The sequence below is a fragment of the Hakea prostrata genome, chromosome 7 (genome assembly GCF_041222555.1).
Source record: "Hakea prostrata isolate BN-2017 chromosome 7, UWA_Hpros_2, whole genome shotgun sequence".
Classification (NCBI taxonomy): Eukaryota; Viridiplantae; Streptophyta; class Magnoliopsida; order Proteales; family Proteaceae; genus Hakea; species Hakea prostrata.
Window position 1 is genome coordinate 58,137,605 of NC_142606.1, and position 22,079 is coordinate 58,159,683.

The window sequence follows — 22,079 nt, forward strand, 5'->3', positions numbered from 1 at the left end:
ATACTTAGGGTTAGAATCATATATCATCATTGTCTCATATCATCTTGCATCATATCGTGACTTGTATCGAATGAATTGTGTATTATGAAACGACTTGCCTTGCTGAGTTCTTTTGAACTCATTCCTTTCGTACAATTTGTTAGATTATTCTACAGGTGTAGAAGACTCTGATGGCGCACTCTACAACACGAGCTATGATCCTGCATACTACCCTTCGGGTGATGGCTACAATGAGAGTCAGGATTATTGTGCTGAGGAGGATTATGGTTCGTACCAGGGTTAGCCCCACCATGATGAGGGAGCAGCCGTGCTGGGTTTAGTTCGTCCACACTTATGAAGAAACAATCATTAGGATGGAAGAAACCTTTGCGTAGTGCCCCATTTCCCTCGATTACTGTTAAACACCTGGATATGTTATCTTTAACTCTTATGGATTTGTTCTTGATATTGGCTGTAACTAAGATTGATTAACCACTCTCCGCTATATTTGAAGGAGTGACTCCTGATCACTCTTTTTCCTTTTGAGATTACTTTATGTGTAATTAATACTTGATAAATTCCGCACTCTGATTGATTATCTTTTCTTATTCACTTGATTTGTTTATTACTTACTTTAAACATTGATTATATTGTTCATGATTATGTTATCGTGTATGTGGGAGGCATGGCGGCTCGATCTTGATCTTCGGGTTGTGGATCACATCCCGAGTATGCCAGATAGGATACCGGCTGGGTGGATGTGACATCATTCTTCATAGTTTCTTGACAGTTTTCCACTTTATCAGGACCGCCGTGGAGAATTTTCATCAGCAGATTGAGGCCCTGAACTGAGTGGGTTGCAGTGGCTCCCGACTTCAATATTATGAGGACCAGATGAGGTTGGCAAACTTAGAGTTTGCCCGACTGAAGAAGGAGGTGGTTGAGCTTGAAAAGAAAACGCCACGGTCGGTCGTCTTAAGAAAGCTGCATTGGAGCCTTAACCCGTGAATCAAAGAAGTATGAAGGGATTTCTATTGATCTTGGTAGGAGGGTTGAAATTTTGGCCAAATAAAAAGAAGATCTCCAGAAGATGGTCATTCCCTCTAAGCCCGAACACCTTTCCCAGGATCTTCGGAAAGCCTGTGTTCGAAAATATTTGAACAACGTTCCCTTCAGCAAACTGATGCTTCCCTACAACACTCATGCCTATCGGGAGGGACAGAATGATGTGTGGAAGGCCATATCTCTTGGCTGATCCTTCTTTTGACACTACTTCTTTCAAGGAGGTTTGTCATTCTAAAGTTTTCGAGAAGCTTGAGATGCCTCTTCCCCAGTGGGCCCAGGAAGATGATGATCCTTATCCGTTTGATCCGGATCTTGATTCTTATCTCAGTGACTCTCCACCCCTTCCCGATACTGAGGCTGTTGGTGAGAATCAGAATCTTCGGGAACAGGCTTCAGCTGCAGATCCTTCAACCACTCCAGTTCATCAACCTGCGCCGGAATGAAAGATTATTTTTTTTTTTGTAAGGGTTGGCCCCCCATGGCCATTTCATGAATTTATGAATAGACTGTAACTCCTTGCTTTAAGAATTTCATACTTATTGCCATGGTTGATTTGTGGGATTTCCTTTTCGGGAATATCTAAAATATGATGGTGACTCCATCGAACATAGCCCACGCCTCCTTTGGAGCCTTGTCGAATCTTAACGAAGAGCAGCGTTTGAGACAAGCCTAAGCGTCGTCCTTCGGAAGCCTCGCTCGGTTCAAACTGATGCTTTGTCGCTGGGAAGTCTCACTCGGTGTAGAACCGATGCTCCATCCTTTGGAAGTCTCATTCGGTAAAAACAGATGCTTCGCCCTTCGGAGGTCTCATTCGGTAAAAACCGATGTTTCGTTGGAGGGTCTCATTCGGTTTCCCGAAGCCCAATTTTGGGAAACTTGAAGTTTCCTTACTCTCATGACCGATTCCTATCTTCTAACTTTTGCGAAAGCTATGTTCGGCATGATCCTTCTGGGGAAAACCAAATGTTTTTCTCGTAATTATTCCTTGGTTAACCTTCCCAAGAAATTTTTACATTCCATCGTCTTTATTGTAATTGGGTGACTGTTCGTTTCTCAAACTGCGTTCCTTTGTAACTGGTGTTTAACTTTCCACGTGGAAGCTTGCGACAGCCTTGACTCATTTATGTCGAATTATACTGTTTAAATCAAGGAATGTAGATTGCAAACATTATATCAACCACAACAGTAGCTTACCAACAAAAGTGAATTATACTGTTTAATCTTGATGTTGGAAATTAGAGAAGTGACATGATGCTTAAGAGGACAAACCTAAGAAAAGCTCATCCATAGGTTCCCTACCCTTATTCATAGATGGAAAAAAGAAAATGCTAAGTACAATGAGTAAAACATTTAAAGTAATCTGATAAGTGGTTAACAAAAATAATAATTATAATAATAATCTAATAAGTTAAATATAAATAGATCGTCTTACCCAGATAAAAGTGAAGTGAAGCTGACATTGTCATCCATCTGATGAAACACATTTGGTTTATTGCCTGATGCTGGGGCTAAAATTTGTGACTCTTGTATGTTTATTGGGTCTTTTGTTTTCTTCTTATGTCTTCGGGTCTCCTCCTAGCCTTTCTTCTGCCTACCACTTACACACTTTTGCTTCTTCTTTAACCTTATTGTAGACGTAGGGATCTTATCACTATTAACCACTTGTGGACCATTATCATCAATGATAGTACCAAGCTGTATACGTAATTCTTGGACCACATTTCTTACCAAAGCATAACCTTCCGCTAAATTTGAAGCTTGTTTTGCTACATCAACAAGTTCATGACATAGATGCCTATATCGTTCTGAACTTTCTAAATTAACATCTTCTTTAACCTGTTTTCCCTCGTTGTCCGTCACTACCATATTTCTTGTTACTCGTATCCATCTTTTCAGAATATATGTTGTGGGTATAAATTTATGTTGGGGTAATTGTATTACAAATTCTTCAAACATACAAAAGTGAAATTGCAATACAATTGAGAGATGAAGATCTTTAGCAAATCTGAAGAGCTTGAAGTAGCAACCGAACGAACCACTGATCGATGAGGTTGAGTCACACCTTGATGCTGTCTTTAAGGTAATTGATGCACCCTACTACCAAGGGTTCTTCGCACCACCACCTCCAAGATAAAGCAACCTCCAACTAGAAGATGAGGTAGTTCTTCTAGTCCCTTCAAGGAGCCAAAAGCTAGAGCACAACACTTAGACAACTCAAGAAAGAAATGAACTTTGTAAAACAAATAACGTGAGTGAGGAGTGTCACAATAGCACACCACAATTGCACACCACATGCAAGGAAATGTTGGGTTTATATAGGCCCAAACCTCACCTTACACCCCTTAGGATTCTTAAGGCAATGAATTGGATTTAATCCATTCAATAACCTCAACCCCACTCATGGTAATGGCCATGAATGGTCATGAAGTTGAAATGAGAATTGATGGTCAAGAGTTAGAATTGAAGTAAATTCCACCCTTCAAGTAACCCCACCACACCACCATGATCAAGACCATTAAGACCCATGACCAAAGTCATGAAGAGCCTCATAACCAAGGTCATGCAGGGCCTTCTTTACTCATGGTGCCTCATTACCACCCTTACCTCAAGGGTCCCACACACTACCAAAACAATTAAATAAAAGAAATGCAAAATACTAATTTTGAAACTTAATATAGATTTTTAATAAAACACCTAACAATCCCCCACAAGTTTCAAAATAGCAAAAAAAAAAAAAGGACTCGTGTTGTGACTTTATTAGACACTAAAGGACACATCGTTGTAGGTGTCTTTCGGACTTGAACCTACACTAGGTCTAATGAGTCGCGCTACAGAGTACCGGGTAGAGTTAGACTCCTTGAACCTTTCCTCATTAGTGTAGCTGACCGCCCCATCATCCATGTCCCAAAGGTCGATTTTTGGAGCTACCTTTTATACTACACATTGGACTTTTGAACCGGCCATGTCCCTTATCCTGGATTCATGAATGTTTAAAGAACTCGCCTATAAGCCTATAAGTTCTCATTGGCAGCGGCCAAACCACCTACATCCACTTAGGTTAGTCTCTGTTGTGCACCACAACTAACACACCCCCACATTCCTTGGGATTAGACTAATTAAGAGCTTCGCTCAACCTTACCCTTGTGGTAGTACTATTACCTTCATCTACACCCTAGAATGGAATAATTATAAATGGTAGTACTGAACCGGTCTTCCCATGACTTCGTTTGTACCCCTTGAACCTAATTCAGGTATTTAGCCTCTTCACATAGGTAGGGTATCCATCATGTGACCCGAGGATTAGGCATTAACCCCATTCCTGTAGATGCAATACACAAGTTTTTGATAGACATAGCCTTTGTGAACACGTAGGTATTTGTACCCCTTGAACCTAATTCAGGTATTTAGCCTCTTCACATAGGTAGGGTATCCATCATGTGACCCGAGGATTAGGCATTAACCCCATTCCTGTAGATGCAATACACAAGTTTTTGACAGACATAGCCTTTGTGAACACGTCAGCTTGATTCCTTTCTGACTTCACATAATCAATAGCTATCATTTCTTCATCTATGTACTGTCAACAAGATTGTGTCTAAGGCGTACATGCCTTCTTTTACCATTGTACACCTTATTCTTTTTGAAAGATAACAAGATGTCAACATGGCTTCCCCTCACATATCAAGTGATACATTAGAACTCAATAACATGGAGTTCATCATCTCTTTAAGAGATTTATTTTTCCTTTCCGCTACACCATTTGATTTCGGTTGGTAGGAGCGGTCTTTTCATGGATAATTCCATTTTCCTCACAAAACTTATCAAGAATAAAATACTCAGTCCCTCTATCGGTTCCAAGTCTTTTAATCTTCTTGCCAAGTTGATTTTCAACTTCCGTTTCGTAAGATATAAATGCCTTTCCGGCGTCATCCTTTGATTTATATCTAGAATGATCATCTATGAAGGTGATAACATAATTGTTTCATCTCCTTGACTCATATGATTTATAGTCACATAAGTCACTATGGATAATTCCAAGAGATCACTCTTTCTATCCATAGTCTTGTGAGGCATTTTTGTTAACTTAGCCTCCACACAAGTTTTTGCACTTGTCCTTGGGAGATTCCATCTTATCGGTGATCATCCCTAACTTGCATAGTTTGGTGATATATTTCACACTACTATGACCTAACTTATCATGCCAATGAATGTGTCATCTCCTTGTTTGTTGATTTTGCCTTCAATAGTATTGTTTGAAGGATCTCTTCCGGTGTTAACTCCATCAACAACCTCAATGGTGTTGTTCTCGTCTTTGTTGAAATCGCCATCTCCAAGACTTACCATTGGATCTTCCAGATCAATTACCGTAAACTTGTTGGGGTAATTGTATTAAAAATTCTTCAAACATACAAAAGTGAAATTGCAATACAATTGAGAGATGAAGATCTTTAGCAAATCTGAAGAGCTTGAAGTAGCAACCGAACGAACCACTGATCGATGAGGTTGAGTCACACCTTGATGCTGTCTTTAAGGTAATTGATGCACCCTACTACCAAGGGTTCTTCGCACCACCACCTCCAAGATAAAGCAACCTCCAACTAGAAGATGAGGTAGTTCTTCTAGTCCTTTCAAGGAGCCAAAAGCTAGAGCACAACACTTAGACAACTCAAGAAAGAAATGAACTTTGTAAAACAAATAATGTGAGTGAGGAGTGTCACAATAGCACACCACAATTGCACACCACATGCAAGGAAATGTTGGGTTTATATAGGCCCAAACCTCACCTTACACCCCTTAGGATTCTTAAGGCAATGAATTGGATTTAATCCATTCAATAACCTCAACCCCACTCATGGTAATGGCCATGAATGGTCATGAAGTTGAAATGAGAGTTGATGGTCAAGAGTTAGAATTGAAGTAAATTCCACCCTTCAAGTAACCCCACCACACCACCATGATCAAGACCATTAAGACCCATGACCAATGTCATGAAGAGCCTCATAACCAAGGTCATGAAGGGCCTTCTTTACTCATGGTGCCTCATTACCACCCTTACCTCAAGGGTCCCACACACTACCAAAACAATTAAATAAAAGAAATGCAAAATACTAATTTTGAAACTTAATATAGATTTTTAATAAAAAAACCTAACAATTTAACATCTAATACATCCAAAACTTTCAAAGAATGACAACAAAGAATGCCAAGTGTCTCATATTTGTAGCAACTACAACTAATCATAAACTCATCTTTGTTGCAAAATACTTTTTACTCACATTTTGAATTCATAACTCGAACAACAAATTCATCCAAAGTATTATTTTCATTTCGATTTTTGATTAAGCAAACACTTACCTAGTTATATTGTTCTTGAAATATGTCAAAAATCACAAGAGTGTAGATTTCCCCAACTTGTTTTATGATAGGTGACATTAAACACATTGTCCTTGGAAGTTTGTTTCTTGATTCAAACTCAGCTTTTAAACTCGTTCTCTCGCTTGGCAGCCGTAACTCTTTCAAAGTGTGTGAAAATTTGTACAATGTCCAATGGGGATTTTAAATACTTTTTCAATTTAGCGTTCAAGCTATTGCTAAGTTGTGTACTTCTCATACCTAAAGTAAATGTATTTTTCAGGTAGCACGTAGCCCACTTGTATTTCAATCCATAATTCGTTGCAACCATGAATTATGAATCACTCCATATTTGCTCAATAATTTTTGCCATTCATCCTCAAATTGTTTTTCCTCCTCATATTGATATATGCACCTTTTAAAATCCTGAAGAAAATGTGAACATCCTTCATTAAATTACCCAAATGCTTGATGCCATTTTGCATTATATATCATATGCATAGCCCATGCCGTGTCTCAGGCCACACCTCATTTAATGCTTTTGCCATGGCAGCATCTTGATCTGTAAAGATGGTAATAGGTTTTTTTCCTCCATGTGCTTTTGCGAATGTTTCAAATAACCACATAAATGATTAAGCCATCTCATCATATAAGAGCGCCGCCCCAAATATAACAGTTCCTCTATGATGATTAAACCCAACAAATACCCCACATGACCTATATTCTTTGTTTGTGCAAAATGTGGTGTCAAAGCTAACAATATCACCAAATAATGTATAATCAATGATAATTCTTGGATCGACCCAAAAAATATTAGTTATTTGCTCATCGCTATCCAATTGTATTAAATATGTAAAAGAATTATTAGTATTATGCTACCTTCCAAAATACACCAGCAAGCTCCCTGCCTCACCATAAGATCGTGAATGTTGTTTTTTAGTTCAGAGGTAGTTCTGATGATCCACAGGAGTGTAACCAAGATTCTCCTATCCACTTGCTTGCCTACCCATATACTCATGCATTGACTTAGCTTTAATCCCCGAATTATCAACCAAATCAATTTCATGCATATGTATGTCTGAAACTTTCCTCTGTGAACGCATCATGTGAGATGTATTTGGAAGATGAAATTCATGATTATGTTCTTCAACAAAATCATGACACTCATATTTTCCATTCTCTAACAAGTATATGGACATCCGTGCCAAACAATCTGTTCTTGTCTCTGCTCGTGGTTTACTTGTATAAATATCCCTCTTATCTTTCAATCGAACACTAGTTTTATAACATACAAATCTTCGTGAAGTTATAGTTGATTTGTCTTCCCTGCTCTTATTTGCATAATCACTCCTAACACTAAATCCAAGACTTCGTCCATATTTAATGTAGAAATCACAAGCTTCTAAGTCTGTAGTAAACAACATACCAATTTGAGGCTTATACTCCACATCTCCACCAAACTCATTTTCAAGGCCAATTGTTGGGTTCTCCATAAAATGGTAGGATTTTGCATATAATGCACATAAAAAAATAAAAACAAGTTAGAAACATTTTTATGTACCCAAAATAATTGTGCTTGTACTAAATTGGGACTTTTGGCTTCAATAGCTGATCTTAGATGTAGAAATTGGGATTTCAGAATTTCCATCAAGTTTCCGACTCCATCTGTTTTTCCTATGAGTCACTAAGGGGTTGTATGTCAATGATTTTGTACCAATTTCGGTGTTTTAAGTTCCTACTTTCTGACAACTATTATTTCACTCAGTTTTGCTATAAGATAGAGCTAGGCAGTAATAATACTTTTACAAAAATCGGGCACAATAAGATACTCACAAAAATGATATCTACATGCTCAATACAACTGCTCTACAAGCAATAATATGGACTTATACATACCTGATAAACAAAATAATGGCATTCTCTGGCTGAGTTTATTTATTTTCCAATTGAAGAGATATCTATAGAATATTCCTCATATAATTCAAGAAATTCACAAAATAAAGTTCCATGTCATGATGTCTAAAACCATGAAAATCAAAAGATAAAAATCATCATAGAAGAGAAACATTATCAGTCCTACAATCCATGAAACCCACAAAACAATATGTTTATCATAAAAAGAAAACATCAATTATCCAAACACGTGTCTTTGAAGTTGAACCATATGAAAGGAATCACATTTACAGGAATCACATATGTCTTATTCTGCCTCTTCACTCCACTGGTGTTTCTAGCTTCTGCACAGGTGAAAAATATTGATCTGCACAATCTTCAAATTCAAAATCTACATCTTCGAACTACGAGAGTGGTTGTATGCTTTCAGCTGAATTACTCCAGTGTCATTGCAGTGCAGTGGTGAGGTTGTAACAGATGCATCATTTATAATGGAATAAGGATCAAGGTAAATCCCCAGATAAGAAATTAGTGATTTTGCCTGGGACTTGTCAATGACAAACCTAAGATACTGTGATTTTAGTGGAGCCATGCCAATGGTGCTGCAAAGTAATGCAGACCTTATCACCTTCTGTTACATATGGATTTCTAAAACACCATCACCTGACCAAAAAACATCCGTGCCCCATGGAACAATGCTCAAAATCAATGATCAAACTCTATATGAGATATTATCAAGTTTTGCCAGTGGCACAAAGATCAATAGGAAGCGGCCCATGTTTGCAATTCTCATCAATAATTGATTAAGCACAAGAAAAACATGTAACAGATTTTAGAATTAAACCACCGCCATTTCATCAAAACAGGAAGGTAACAAAGTTTTATTCTATGGAGGACCAAAGACTACGAATTCAAGCTCTTAGACTACAAGATCGATTGTTCTCAAGAAGGAGGATTCAATTGATTAAAACAAAAGTTATGAAAATTGAATAATCGTTGTAAGAAATAGAGCAGAATTTCCTCCATTAAACTGTTTCAGAAACAGAGTATACATAAAAAATGGGTTAACTGTCAAAATCTCAACTTGCACACTTCAGATTACATGGAGATTCACAAATTGATATTCACAACAATCAAGATAGGAAAACCTAAACCATATTTTGAATGAAATAGGGCTTGGAGGAATAAAAGATTCACAACCTCAACCCCATATTTTGAACCCCAGATTCACAAACGAAGGAGAAGAAGAAGACAGTAGTCTCCCTGCAAATTGATCTCTCCAAATCCACAAACACAGTAGTCTAGCTTTCTCCACTACCCCTCCTCTTCTACCTGCAACTCTGCAACTGCTCATGGGGCGAGAGAGACGGAGGAGAGGGAACATCGCGGGAAAAGATGGGAGTAAAATGGAAAGCAATCTTGGGCATCCATATTTAGAACCGGGTCACAAAACGGTTTTTTATTTTTTATTTTTTGGTGTTAAAATGGGTTATAATGTGGGTCAATTTCCCTTAAAACCCTGCCTTCTAATCTGAACAGTTTATTATGAATATGCCACGTGTCAACTTGTGGTGCCGCACTGCTGTGCACAATAGAGAGATGTGCACAACAGAGGATTTTTTTTCTCCATTGATAAGTCAACAGGTGCTTTAGTCCGGCTGTAGGAATATTCTTCGACAATGAAGATGTCACTAAAGGAATCTTATAAAGTTTGCTTGATGGGATGAAATCTGCCCAAAATCAAGGAATGTAGATCACAACTATTTGGAACAACTGTCCATTTCTCGTGGATTGGATCCTAATCACAAGGAAGGCCTGGCCTATAGCTGCTACAACCGAATAATTACAACTAGGGACAAAAATAGGAAATATCAAACTAGCAACTTTCACATGCACCACTACACAATCTTGGCTTCTTAGTTTAGCTCACAATACTTACATCCCTAAAAACACTCCCCGGTAGGTACCCTTTACCCACCATGACCTTTTGTATTTGTTAATCTTCTATGAGCTTATTCTTTTTGGGTAATTTTCATATGGACCCCCTGAGGTTTGGTCCATGTCATTTTTAGTCCAAATAAATGGACACTTTGCATTTACCTCCCTTGAGGTATTCAATAAGATCAATTAAGGACAATTGTGATTTTTATGATCAAAATACCCTCACATCTATTCTACCGTAAGATTTGCATATTTTATTCAAATTAAATTCGACGGTGAAAATCAAAAGAGGAGGGTGTTTAATGGATCATTCCAATCGGATGAACATAAATCCATTTGAAAAAATACACATTTTTTAAGTCCCCAATTCTCTCTCATCTCCATCTTCGGTCCGGCGTCGCCGCCATCTCTGCCTTTTTTCCTCTTCAACTCTGGCAATAGTTGAATTGAAGAAAAATAACCACAGTAGAAAAACTGAAGCTTCCACAAGAAAACGCATTGGCAAGATTCAACATTATAAAGAATCTAGATGAAACAGATCACAGTAGAAAAAAAATAAAAAGGCTTGCACATGGAAGATACCATGCGATCAAAAGATGGAGGAACCTTATCAGCAAACTCAAAGTCTTCAACCATTGTTGGATCTTAAATAATTGATTGGTGGTAGACTTCCAACCTAATTGCAAACCCAAAACCAGATATCATCAGATCGAAGACACATTTAAACAAAAATAAGAAACTGTAAGAATGAGGTTACGAAAATCTTCAGAATCAAAGTTGTATAGCTATAGATCTATCTCCTTGATTTGAACATTTCAACCAAACAAGAAAGAGAGATGAAGGAAGAAGAAAATGAAGATCCCCAAGTACCCTTTTGAATCGATTGGAACACCTTTTGTCGTCTTCATCCTTTTGCTCTTTAATTAACACTCCTTTCGCCCCATCAACAAGAAGACCTTGATTCCTATATACAACTTCAAGCTTGACTCTATGGCAGGAGCAGCAGCTTTATCCACCCATTTATCAAACTCATGGCCATCAAACACCTCTATGCTACATTTCCATTGAAATCCGTGTTAGAGAAACAGTCTTGCAAAACCCATTATCTCAACCAAACAAAAATTCACAGAAACAACAATCAAAGAATTTTCAGTTCAGACAAATCTGATCACAAACAAAGTTGTGAAGAATGAACTCACCTGAACCCGTGGTCAGTATAATACGGGATATTTGAAAGCAGAGTCTCATCGATATCGAAAATCTAGGCATCCATTCCATCCTCAGTGTGCAGAAGGCTCCTTGCGTAAGTAATCGCTTCGATGGAAACCCTCTCGACCCCCCTTCATTATCTCTTGTCTGCCCAACATATTCAAGAAAACCAAAAACAGATCTCTATAAATCTCTTCTTGACACTTTCATTTTGTTTAGGGTTTCTTGTTAGCCGTGGCTTTGAAGTGGGTTGTTCTTGGCTATGCCGCTGGCGCAGAAGCAATCATGCTCCTTCTAATACTAGTGAACATTTAGTCAATCAATTCAACTATCGCTAGAGTTTAAGAGGAAAAAAGGCAGGGATGGCAGTGACGGCCGAACCGAAGATGGAGACGATGAAGGAGATGAGAGAGAATTGGGGACTTAGAAATGTATATTTTTCAATTGGAATGATCCACGTGTTTAAAATCTTATGGCCAACTGGAGGTAATGGGAGGGTGTCAGTACACTAGAGGATCCAGTAAACACCCCCTCTTTTGATTTTCACGTTGGATTTAATTATGAAAAAAATATGCAAATCTTACTGTAGAATAGATTTGAGGGTATTTTGATCATAAAAATCACAAATTGTCCTTAATTGATTTTATTGAATACCTCAGGGGAGGCAGATGCAAAGTGTCCATTTATTTGGGCTAAAAATAACATGGACCAAACCTCAGGGGGTCCATATGAAAATTACCCTTCTTTTTATTTTTATAAAAAAAAAAAAGGAAAAATTTTCAGCTACAACCCCTAGGCATTTGGCAAAACATGGACACCCATAAACTATTTTAAAAAGAGATATAATCCCACAAATATAGGTATTCTCCCCATGAGTCCCCATCTCTCTCTCTTCTGTGTTTTTTTTTTTTTTGGTGAAAAACGGAATTTATCAACATTATTTTTTTTTGGGAAATATCAATGTATAAATGAAATATTGAAGCTTCTGCTTCGTTTGATTTCCTAGTGGATAAAAGTAGCAATGGGTAGCCCATTAGGTATTCGGTTGGGCCTCTGCCTGTAGCTTCTCTAATTGGTTTGGGCTTGTTATGAGCTTGTAGAAGCACAGTGACTTCAGGGCTAGGCCTAAAACTGGATTAATATTCTCTCTTTTTTGCAGAAAGACTAACTTTATTGAGACCACAGCAAAGTAATGGAGTGAACTTGAATGTTGCGCTTATAATGAGTAGCACCTGCTGCTTTCGATTGAGATCAAATCTCTACCCTGATTTCGTTCTTGACCGTCTATTTCGTAGGTGGTGAAAACCAAACCGGACAGTAGAGATTTCGATCTCGATTGTAGGCAGCATAGTGCTAAGTATTAAATGTGTCACATTAAAGTTGAACCCCAAAGAAACACCTAGATGAACAAACTTCTCATTCTAGGGAGTGAAAATGGACCAATATGTTGATTGTGGGAATGACTGAGCCCTCCTTGTTAGGGAGATTGAGAAACAATTTGATACCCTTGGAATATGAACAAAAACATAAAAAACAAGAAACCCACATAGTTCAAATGCATCATCATCTAAAATATATTGAACGGATAGGATCCCCCACGTTTCAATCAATAATGCACCAAAACAAGGCAATCGGAGCAAACCTCTAGTTGTAGCATTCTAAGCCCTAACACCAGATAAAATTCTCCTTGATTCAATAAGGCATCTCCCATAAGAATAGAATCGAACCAACTTTCTTGAAGATAGAAAAAAGCATACACACAAGACATACTGAAATATAGTTCTTGGTTGAGGATTCATTATCTTCATTGTTGGAAGGAATTCCAGTTGACATGGAAACTTCCCCTTAATATCCACTAAATAAAAGAAAAAACTAAAAACTCTAAAAAACAATGGAAGAACAAATTGACTTTCCTCCACCATTGCTTGAAAATGAAAATCAAAATGCCAAAAAGAGATTTGTAGGGAGGAAAGGATTGCAGAGCCTCAACAAGATGAATTTTCTTAATTGACAAACCAAAGCACCCCTGTATCAATATTCAAAACTAAGTTGAATGTCAACAAATAAAAAAAATATATTTGTTATAAATAATATTGATTGTGAATATCCATCACCCTCCAATAGACAATACTTCCAATTGAAGATCTCAACCACCTCAGCATACAATCTTGGTGATTCACATTCCCATCTTAATTGAAGATTACAGTGATCTCAACATGCAATGTTGGCAGTCAATATTTCCATTCTATGCACCTTCTATCTTGGGCGGCAATCTATCTTTCCATATCAAGAATATTTTATTATGTGCAAGAATCATATATTGTATTTCCATATCATAGTAGATGCTCCTTCTACTATAAATATGTAATGCACTCAACTAAATGAATTACTTCTGATTGATCTTGTTTTAGTTTTATTCTTTGTCTCTGATATATTCTCTTTATTTTATAACATGTTATCCGCACGATTCCGCTCGAAGTAATTGTGAACGACTCCGCTCGAAGTATTGGGTTTTGAGAAGAAAGACAGTGAGACTATGTATCATTATGTTTTCTATTCCAAAGTGAAAAGAATGATCGACCTCCTCGCACGTTTTTGTAAACAATGGAGTTTACCTTGTCCATCTTGAAATGTAAGTGAATCATGATAAAAAGGTATGTGTTTTATTGAATCTAAGAATCAAACAAATAATAAGATATTAGATTTTCTTAACAATTGTGATTTGTCATTAACAATTGATTTTATTTATTATATATAGTGGTTGCTAGTTTTGCACCACAAATATTATTAAATGCACTTGAAGTTGCAATATTTGAAACTATAAATAAATACAGTTCTACAGATACACATGATGTTGCAAGATTTGAAACTGTAAATGAGTACAGTTCTGCAGATGCACATGAAGTTGCAAGATTTGAAACTGTAAATGAGTACAGTTCTGCAGATGCACTTGAAATTGCAAGATTTAAAACTGTAAATGAGTATAGTTCTGCAGATGCACTTGAAGTTGCAAAATTTGAAATTGTAAATGAATACAGTTCAGCAGATGCACATGAAGTTGCAAGATTTGAAACTGTAAATAAATATAGTTCTATAGTTTTTTAAATTAATTCTTTATTGAAATTATAAGGAGAAAAATATTATTCATGAAAATATGTCAGCAAATTTTCATATTTCAGATTTGTTGTTACAATAACAATATTGTAAAAGGAGTTTTAAGAAATACTCTGAATGATATCATGCCTATTTGTGGCTGAGTAAAATAATGGACTATTAATGAAAAGTCATGCAGCTCGTCCTATTGGTTATGTTCCATTCTCTGAAGTGAATGCATTAATTCATGATATGCCTGAAAGAAGACAAAATTAAAATTATAGTCATGACTGTGGAAGAGGATGAGGGAAAAGACCGAATAGTTACCGTTATTATTATGGAAATAAATAAAAGAACAATAAGGATTCTCAATATAACAATTCAAGAAGTGAAGATAATATTTGTTACCGATGTGGTATGAAAGTTATTAGACATGTATTTGTCATACTCTACAATATTTAATTAAGATTTGTCAAGCCTTAATTAAAGAAATAAAAATAATGTGGCGATAAATTGGAATTTCCAAAATCATGATATTTAAGCAATTTTTGCCTATAAAATGAATGATTTTGATGGCCTCACAGATACTACACATCTAGATGCTGCAAACTTTTTTTAAGATAATAGTTGAAGATTTGATTATGTTAGTAGAATTCAAATAAAAATAAAAATAATATTATATTAGTTTGTAGTTCTTTTCTCTTCAAATCTCATCTCATATGTTAATTTATCTTAAATTTAATATTTTTCCTCTATAATTTTTTTATTGACTTTCTATATATCTTTTAATATATTTTGTTTCAATTTGATGAAGAATGTGAATATTCTCTTATATTCTGTGACACATATTATACTGAGAGAAAAATATACATATTTCTCTTATTTGATGATACGGAAGCCAATGTTCATATAAAATCGGTAGTACAACATTGATTGAAAGCTCCGGAAGAGCTAATCTATTATTATCTGGGAGATAAAATTGGCTATGAATAATTCATTATTTTGTAGTAAGTCCCAAAGAAACTTATTAAGCTTCAAAGCTATTTGCCAAAATGATTATCAGATTGAGACTACAAATAATGGTATAAGTAAATATCTATGCAAAGGTATTAGATATTTCTCCCAATTTGTACTACACAAATATCGCGTGGTTGAAACACATGCTTGGGTAAATCAAATGAAGATTGATTCCAATAATTTTATTATTTGACATGACCGGTTGGACAATCCCGGATCAAGCATGATGCGAAAAATTATTGAAAATTCAATTGTCATCCATTGAAGAACCAGAAGATTCTTCAATTAAGTGAATTTTCTTGTATTGCTTGTTCTCAAGAAAAATTTATTATTAAATATTCACCAGATAAATTGAGATTGAACATTTTACGTTTTTAAAACATATAGAGGGTGAAATATATGGGCTCATTCACCTATCATGTGGACCATTCAGATAATATATGATTTTAGTAGATGCATCTATAAAGTGGTCACATGTATGTTCATTATAAACTTGCAATTTGGTGTTTGCGAGATTGTTTGTTCAAATAATGAGATTAATAGCATAATTTATGGATTATAAGATAAAGACAGTTTGTCTTGATAATGCTGATGAATTTACATCTCAGGCTTTATGATTATTGTATAACAACTGAGATCACAGTTGAATAGCCTGTTGTTTATGTTAATATCCAAAATGGTTTAGCTAAATTATTTATTAAATGTCTCCAATTAATAGTTAAACCATTGGTTATGAGAACAAAACATCATTTGTATGCATCAGGCCAAAATGTTGTCATAAATTCTCCTTGTTACAATTGGCTTATGGTCAGAAGCAAAATATTTATCATCTTAAAATTTTTTTTTGTATGTGCGGCTTATGTTCTAATTGCTTCACCACAGCGCACAAAGATGAGTTCCCAAATAAAGTTGGGAATATATGTTGGATATGAATCTCCTTATAAAATGCAATATATTGCCAATGATAGGAGATTTATTTAATGAATTAATTTTTCCAACATGAGGGGGAGAGAATAAACAGTTGGAAAAAGAAATTGATTGTATGCATTATCATTATCTCATTAGATCCTCGCACTGAACATTGTGAACTTGAAGTTCGAAGGATAATGCAATAAATATTATGAATCAACTGCCAGATTTGCTGACCTGCTAAGAGTTACTAAATCTCATATTTCAGCTGTAAATGCTCCAATTAGAATTGATGTCCCAACAGGACAATCTATCAGTGCAAATGAAATTAAACCACGTTTAAAACGTGGAAGATCAATCGGTTCCAATGATAAAATCCTAGAAAAAGAAAGGAGCAAATGATCAAGATGATCATAATATGGAGACAATTGATTATGAAGATCCTGAAAACATAACTTTCTATAAAACCCGAGAAGAGGCTCGGTTCCCTGAAAATAATGAAGAGATCTCGATTAGTTATGTCATTACAGGAAAAAGATAGAACAAAAAAGATAAAGTTGTTGACAACATTTTTGCATATTATGTTATTGTTGAAATAATACAACAAGACAAGGATCTTGAACATAAATTTGTTGATGAATATAAATCAAGAAATTATTGGCCAAAATGTAGAGACGCAATTCAAGCAGAATTGAATTCGCTAGAAAATAAAAGTTTTTGGACTTGTAGTCCAACATCTGAAGGTATAAAGCTAGTGGGGTACAATTGAGTTTTCTGCGAAAAAATGAAATGAGAAAAAAATGAAATTGTGATATATAAATCATGAATTATGACACAAGAATTTTCGCAGATGTCTGGCATTGATTACATGGAAACATGTTCTATTGTGGTGGATGCAACCACCTTCAGATATCTTATTAATCTGGCAGTATATGAAAATTTTGACATGCGTCTAATGGATATTATTACAGCCTATTTATATGGCTCACTCGAGTGTGAAATATATATGAAAATCCTTGAAGGATTCAAAATGACTGAAGCATATAAAAATTCCTAGGAAGTTTGTTCAATAAGGCTTCAAAGATGATCATGGCATATATGATATAATCTTTAATGGATATTTACTAAATGAAAAGTATAAAAATGATTCAATTTATTATTGTGCCTTTATTAAATGATATGGATCTAATTTTATTAAGTATATATGATGATGATTTAAATATCATCAAAACTCCTGAAGAGTTTCCAAAAGCAGGAGATTATTTGAAGAAAGTTGAAATGAAAATCTTAAAAAGACAATGTTTTGTCTTGACTTGTAAATTGAGCATTTGACGAATGAAATATTCGTTCATCAATCGACTTATATAGAGAATATTTTGAAGAGATTTTATCTAGATAAAAACATCCATTGAGTACCCCAATAGTTGTGAGATCGCTCAATATAAAGAAAGATTCATTTCGACCCCAAGAAAATAGTGAAAAATTTCTTAGTCATAAAGTATCATACTTAGTGCAATTGGAGCATTAATGTATTTTGCTAATAGTATAAGACCAGATATAACATTTTCTATTAGTGTATTAGCAAGATTTATCTATTCTCCAATATGAAGACACTGAAATATTATAAAACATATATTTCAGTATATTCGAGAAATTATTGATATGATATTATTTTATGAATGTAGACATCAACTTACTTGTTATGCAGATGCAAGATTTTTATCTGATCTATATACAACTAGATCTCAAACAGGCTATTTATTCACAAGTGAATGTTAGCTATTTTATATTTGGTTTAGATCAATGATACAACACATTCAGGAAGCATGCAGTCTTCTATTAGAAGAAGATGTTTGAACAATATTATATGAAGATTATGCTGCATGCATAGTTCAATTGAAGCGATAATACATCAAAGGAGATGGAACGATACATATTTCACTGAAATTATTCTTCATTCATGGTCTTCAATGAAATGGTGAAATCGATGTTCAACAAACTCGTTCAAGTGATTATTTGACAGATTTATCTATTGAGAAGTTGCATACTTCAAATCTTGAGAAGCTAGTATATGATATTGGAATGTACATATTTAAAGATACTCAATGATGTTATCATCAGGGGGAGTAAAATATGTGCTGCACTCTTTTTCCCTTAACCAAGGTTTTGTCTCACTGGGTTTTCCTAGTAAGGTTTTTAAATGAGGTAGCTACCAATACATATTATTTAGATATGTATACTCTTTTTTCTTCACTAAGATTTTTTCCCATAGGGTTTTTTCTTAGTAAGATTTTAACGAGGTACATTATCTATTGATGGACATCCAAGGGGGAGTGTTATAAATAATATTGATTGTGGATATCCATCACCCTCCAATAGACAATACTTCCAATTGAAGATCTTAACCACCTCAGCATACAATCTTGGTGATTCACATTCCTATCTTAATTGAAGATTACAGTGATCTCAACACGCAATGTTGGCAGTCAATATTTCCATTCTATGCACCTTCTATCTTGGGCGGCAATCTATCTTTTCATATCAAGAATATTTATTATGTGCAAGAATCATATATTGTATTTCCATATCAGAGTAGATGCTCCTTCTATTATAAATATGTAATGCACTCAACTGAATGAATTACTTCTGATTGATCTTGTTCTAGTTTTATTCTTTGTCTCTGATTTATTCTCTTTATTTTATAACAATATTATTATTATGGTAAACAAGAAGTTTCATTGTACCCAAAAAAAATTTCAATATTTAGAAATGAATGGAATTAAAATTATACTTAAGAAAGAAGAAATAAGAGTAGATACAATTTTGGATAATAAGTTGGTTGGTTGGGTTTTTTTATTTTTTATATATATAATTTTTTTAAGCATGCATTGGTGATGAACATGAAGCAAATGCATAATTGGCATTATACTTGTTATAACAACTTAAAGTTCCTCATCGAAACATCATAGCCTAAGATACTTGACCATTTGTATCTTACCATCTACCTTATATTGTTAAGTGATGAAAAAGAATTATGACTATGAGCTTTCAAATGCTAAGAAGGAGACACTGGAGGAAATCATAAAATATATCTAGTAAGTCCAATTTTCATTTTTAAATGGACTAAATTCATAGTTATTGCACAATTGTCGCCAAATATACTTGCTTAAATACATATATTTTCTAACGATCTTTTGTTAATATGTGCTTTTTATATTTTGTATTGGTGTTTTTGGTAGCTGGCGGTCCAAGGACATTGATAACTCATACAATGTTTCAGACTATTTCTAGAAACAACTAAAAATGATGATCATTTGCAAAGTTTTAGAGACCTTTGTTATGAGTTTTCATAATTGGACTACTAACTGCATATTTTGTTCGAAGATGGCATTGAATTTCGTTGATTTGAACAAGTTTCTGCAGTACCTTGACTTCCCGAAATCAACTACAAATTTTATTGAGGTTAGAAAATGGGCTGATGCCACCATCATTGCATATGAGCTTTAGAGCCCTTTATTAAGAATTTTAGATACGTCTATGTGTTTGTTAACAACAGACACTATTGACGGCGATTTTCTATTCCTGAGCCTCTAATGCTAATGCCCTCCATCACGATCTCAGCAATATTGATTTCTTATGTACAGACATTCTTATTCTTGGTTTTATCCAACATTTGTACAAATTAGAGGAATGTTCAATAATAATCTTCTAACTAGGGTTGTACGAGCCTAGGATCTTGGAAAATAACCATTTTTTGTTTTTTCAATCAATGAACGCTTTTTTTTGGATTTTTAAAAACGCCGTGTGGATGCTTGAAAGCCACAAAATTCGTGTGTTTCTCACCATGAATAAGACATTGGATGATGGGGAAAGTATATTTGGATTGGAGTCTCTATTTCTTCTAATCTCTTTTATTTAGTATAACATGAGAGTCTATGGGTGAGGGGTGGTTAGTATCATTACAATGTACTAGAACATAGTAGTTATTGTAATGATACGTCCATTTAGGTGGGAGTTACGAGAGTTATATCAATATAAACTCTTTTTACTTTCTTCCTTGTATATGATGAAATTAGTGCTTGTGTTTATGCATTTAGCAAGGTACTAGTTCAAGATATATGTGGTCACACCGGTGTCCGCTAATAAAAATACACGCAAATTACATATATACCCTGTGAGTTTGTACACTATTGTGCTTACAACCTCTATGTTTCAATTGATATATCAAACATAATTATTTGGGTAAATATCACTTACCTCCCCTCTTAGCTGAACAAATAGCACTTACATCCCTTCTTAGTTGGATAATATCACTTACCTTCCCTCTTACCTAGCAAATATATCAAACACCTCCCTCTGTTAATTTTCTCGTTTAAATTTAACTTTTACTGTTAAATTTTTTTCTAAAACCCAAAACTACACAAATTTTTTATTTTAAACCTTAAATTATTGTAATCACCCTAACAGTTAAAAAACTAAATTACCCTCAATTAAAATAGTTATTAAAAAAATCAAAACTGCATAATTAAAATTAAAATTATCTTTAATTATTAAAAGCTCAACATACCCTTTTTTTTTAAAAAAATTATCAAACAATTAAAAAAACCCAAAATAGTAGTACTTGTTTAATTTTATCAACATATCCTTTTTCTTTTTAATTGCATTTTTAATTTTACTTAATAGTAGTACGCATTTTTTTAATTGTTTCATAAAAAATAAAAAAAATAAAAAAGAGAGGGTATGTTGGGCTTTTAATAATTAAAGATAATTTGGTTTTTAACTATGGTGTTTTGGTTTATAATAATTATTTTAATTGAAGGTAATTTAGTATTTTAACTGTTAGGGTGATTACGGTAATTTAGGGTTTAAAATAAAAAATATATTTAACCAAGGATAGTTTGGGGTTTTAGAAAAATATTTAACGGTAAAAGTTAAATTTAACCGAGAAAGTTGACAGAGGGGAGGTGTTTGATATATTTGTTAGGTAAGAGGGGAGGTAAGTGATATTATCCAACTAAGAGGGAGTGTAAGTGCTATTTGTCCATCTAAAAGGGGAGGTAAGTGATATTTACCCTAATTTTTTTGATTTGTTGAAATAATGGGGTTTAAGTGACTTTTTGGCCAATATATAACACCAAGTCGGGATCCTCCATCAGCTGGAGTGAGGATTGTGCTCCCATCACATCTTTCATCATATATTTAAGAGAGTGATTCATATCTGATCCACTTTGTTAGTACTTAAAGATTGATCTCACTCCTAAATATATGGTGGAAGAGTGTGAAGGGTGTACATATCCTTTTCCCCAATGGGTAGAGGATCTGGACTCTATAACTCGATATATTGGGTAAAAAATTTTAGTCGGGGGCATTAAACCTTCAATTAACTTCATTTCGAACAACCTAATTTTAGTTGGGGGCATTAATTTCATTTCGAACAAATAAAGCTTATAATGTTTTTAACTCCACCATTTATTAAATGTGTCTTTCCTAACTAGGGTGACACATGAATCTTATTTCTCAAACAGATAAAACTAAAATCATACAATATTTGCTTGACAAAAGGAGAGTACTCAAAACTATGAGGAAGAGGGAGCTTCCAATTAAGGTACTTAACCCTTGCT

The 22,079-nt window shown here is 34.7% G+C and overlaps 1 pseudogene; it reads right to left on the reverse strand.

Annotated features, from left to right (window-relative positions):
- Positions 1-2,619: 2,619 nt before the first annotated feature.
- Positions 2,620-7,889, reverse strand: LOC149011482 (protein FAR1-RELATED SEQUENCE 5-like; annotated as a pseudogene).
- Between the last annotated feature and the right edge of the window lie 14,190 nt (positions 7,890-22,079).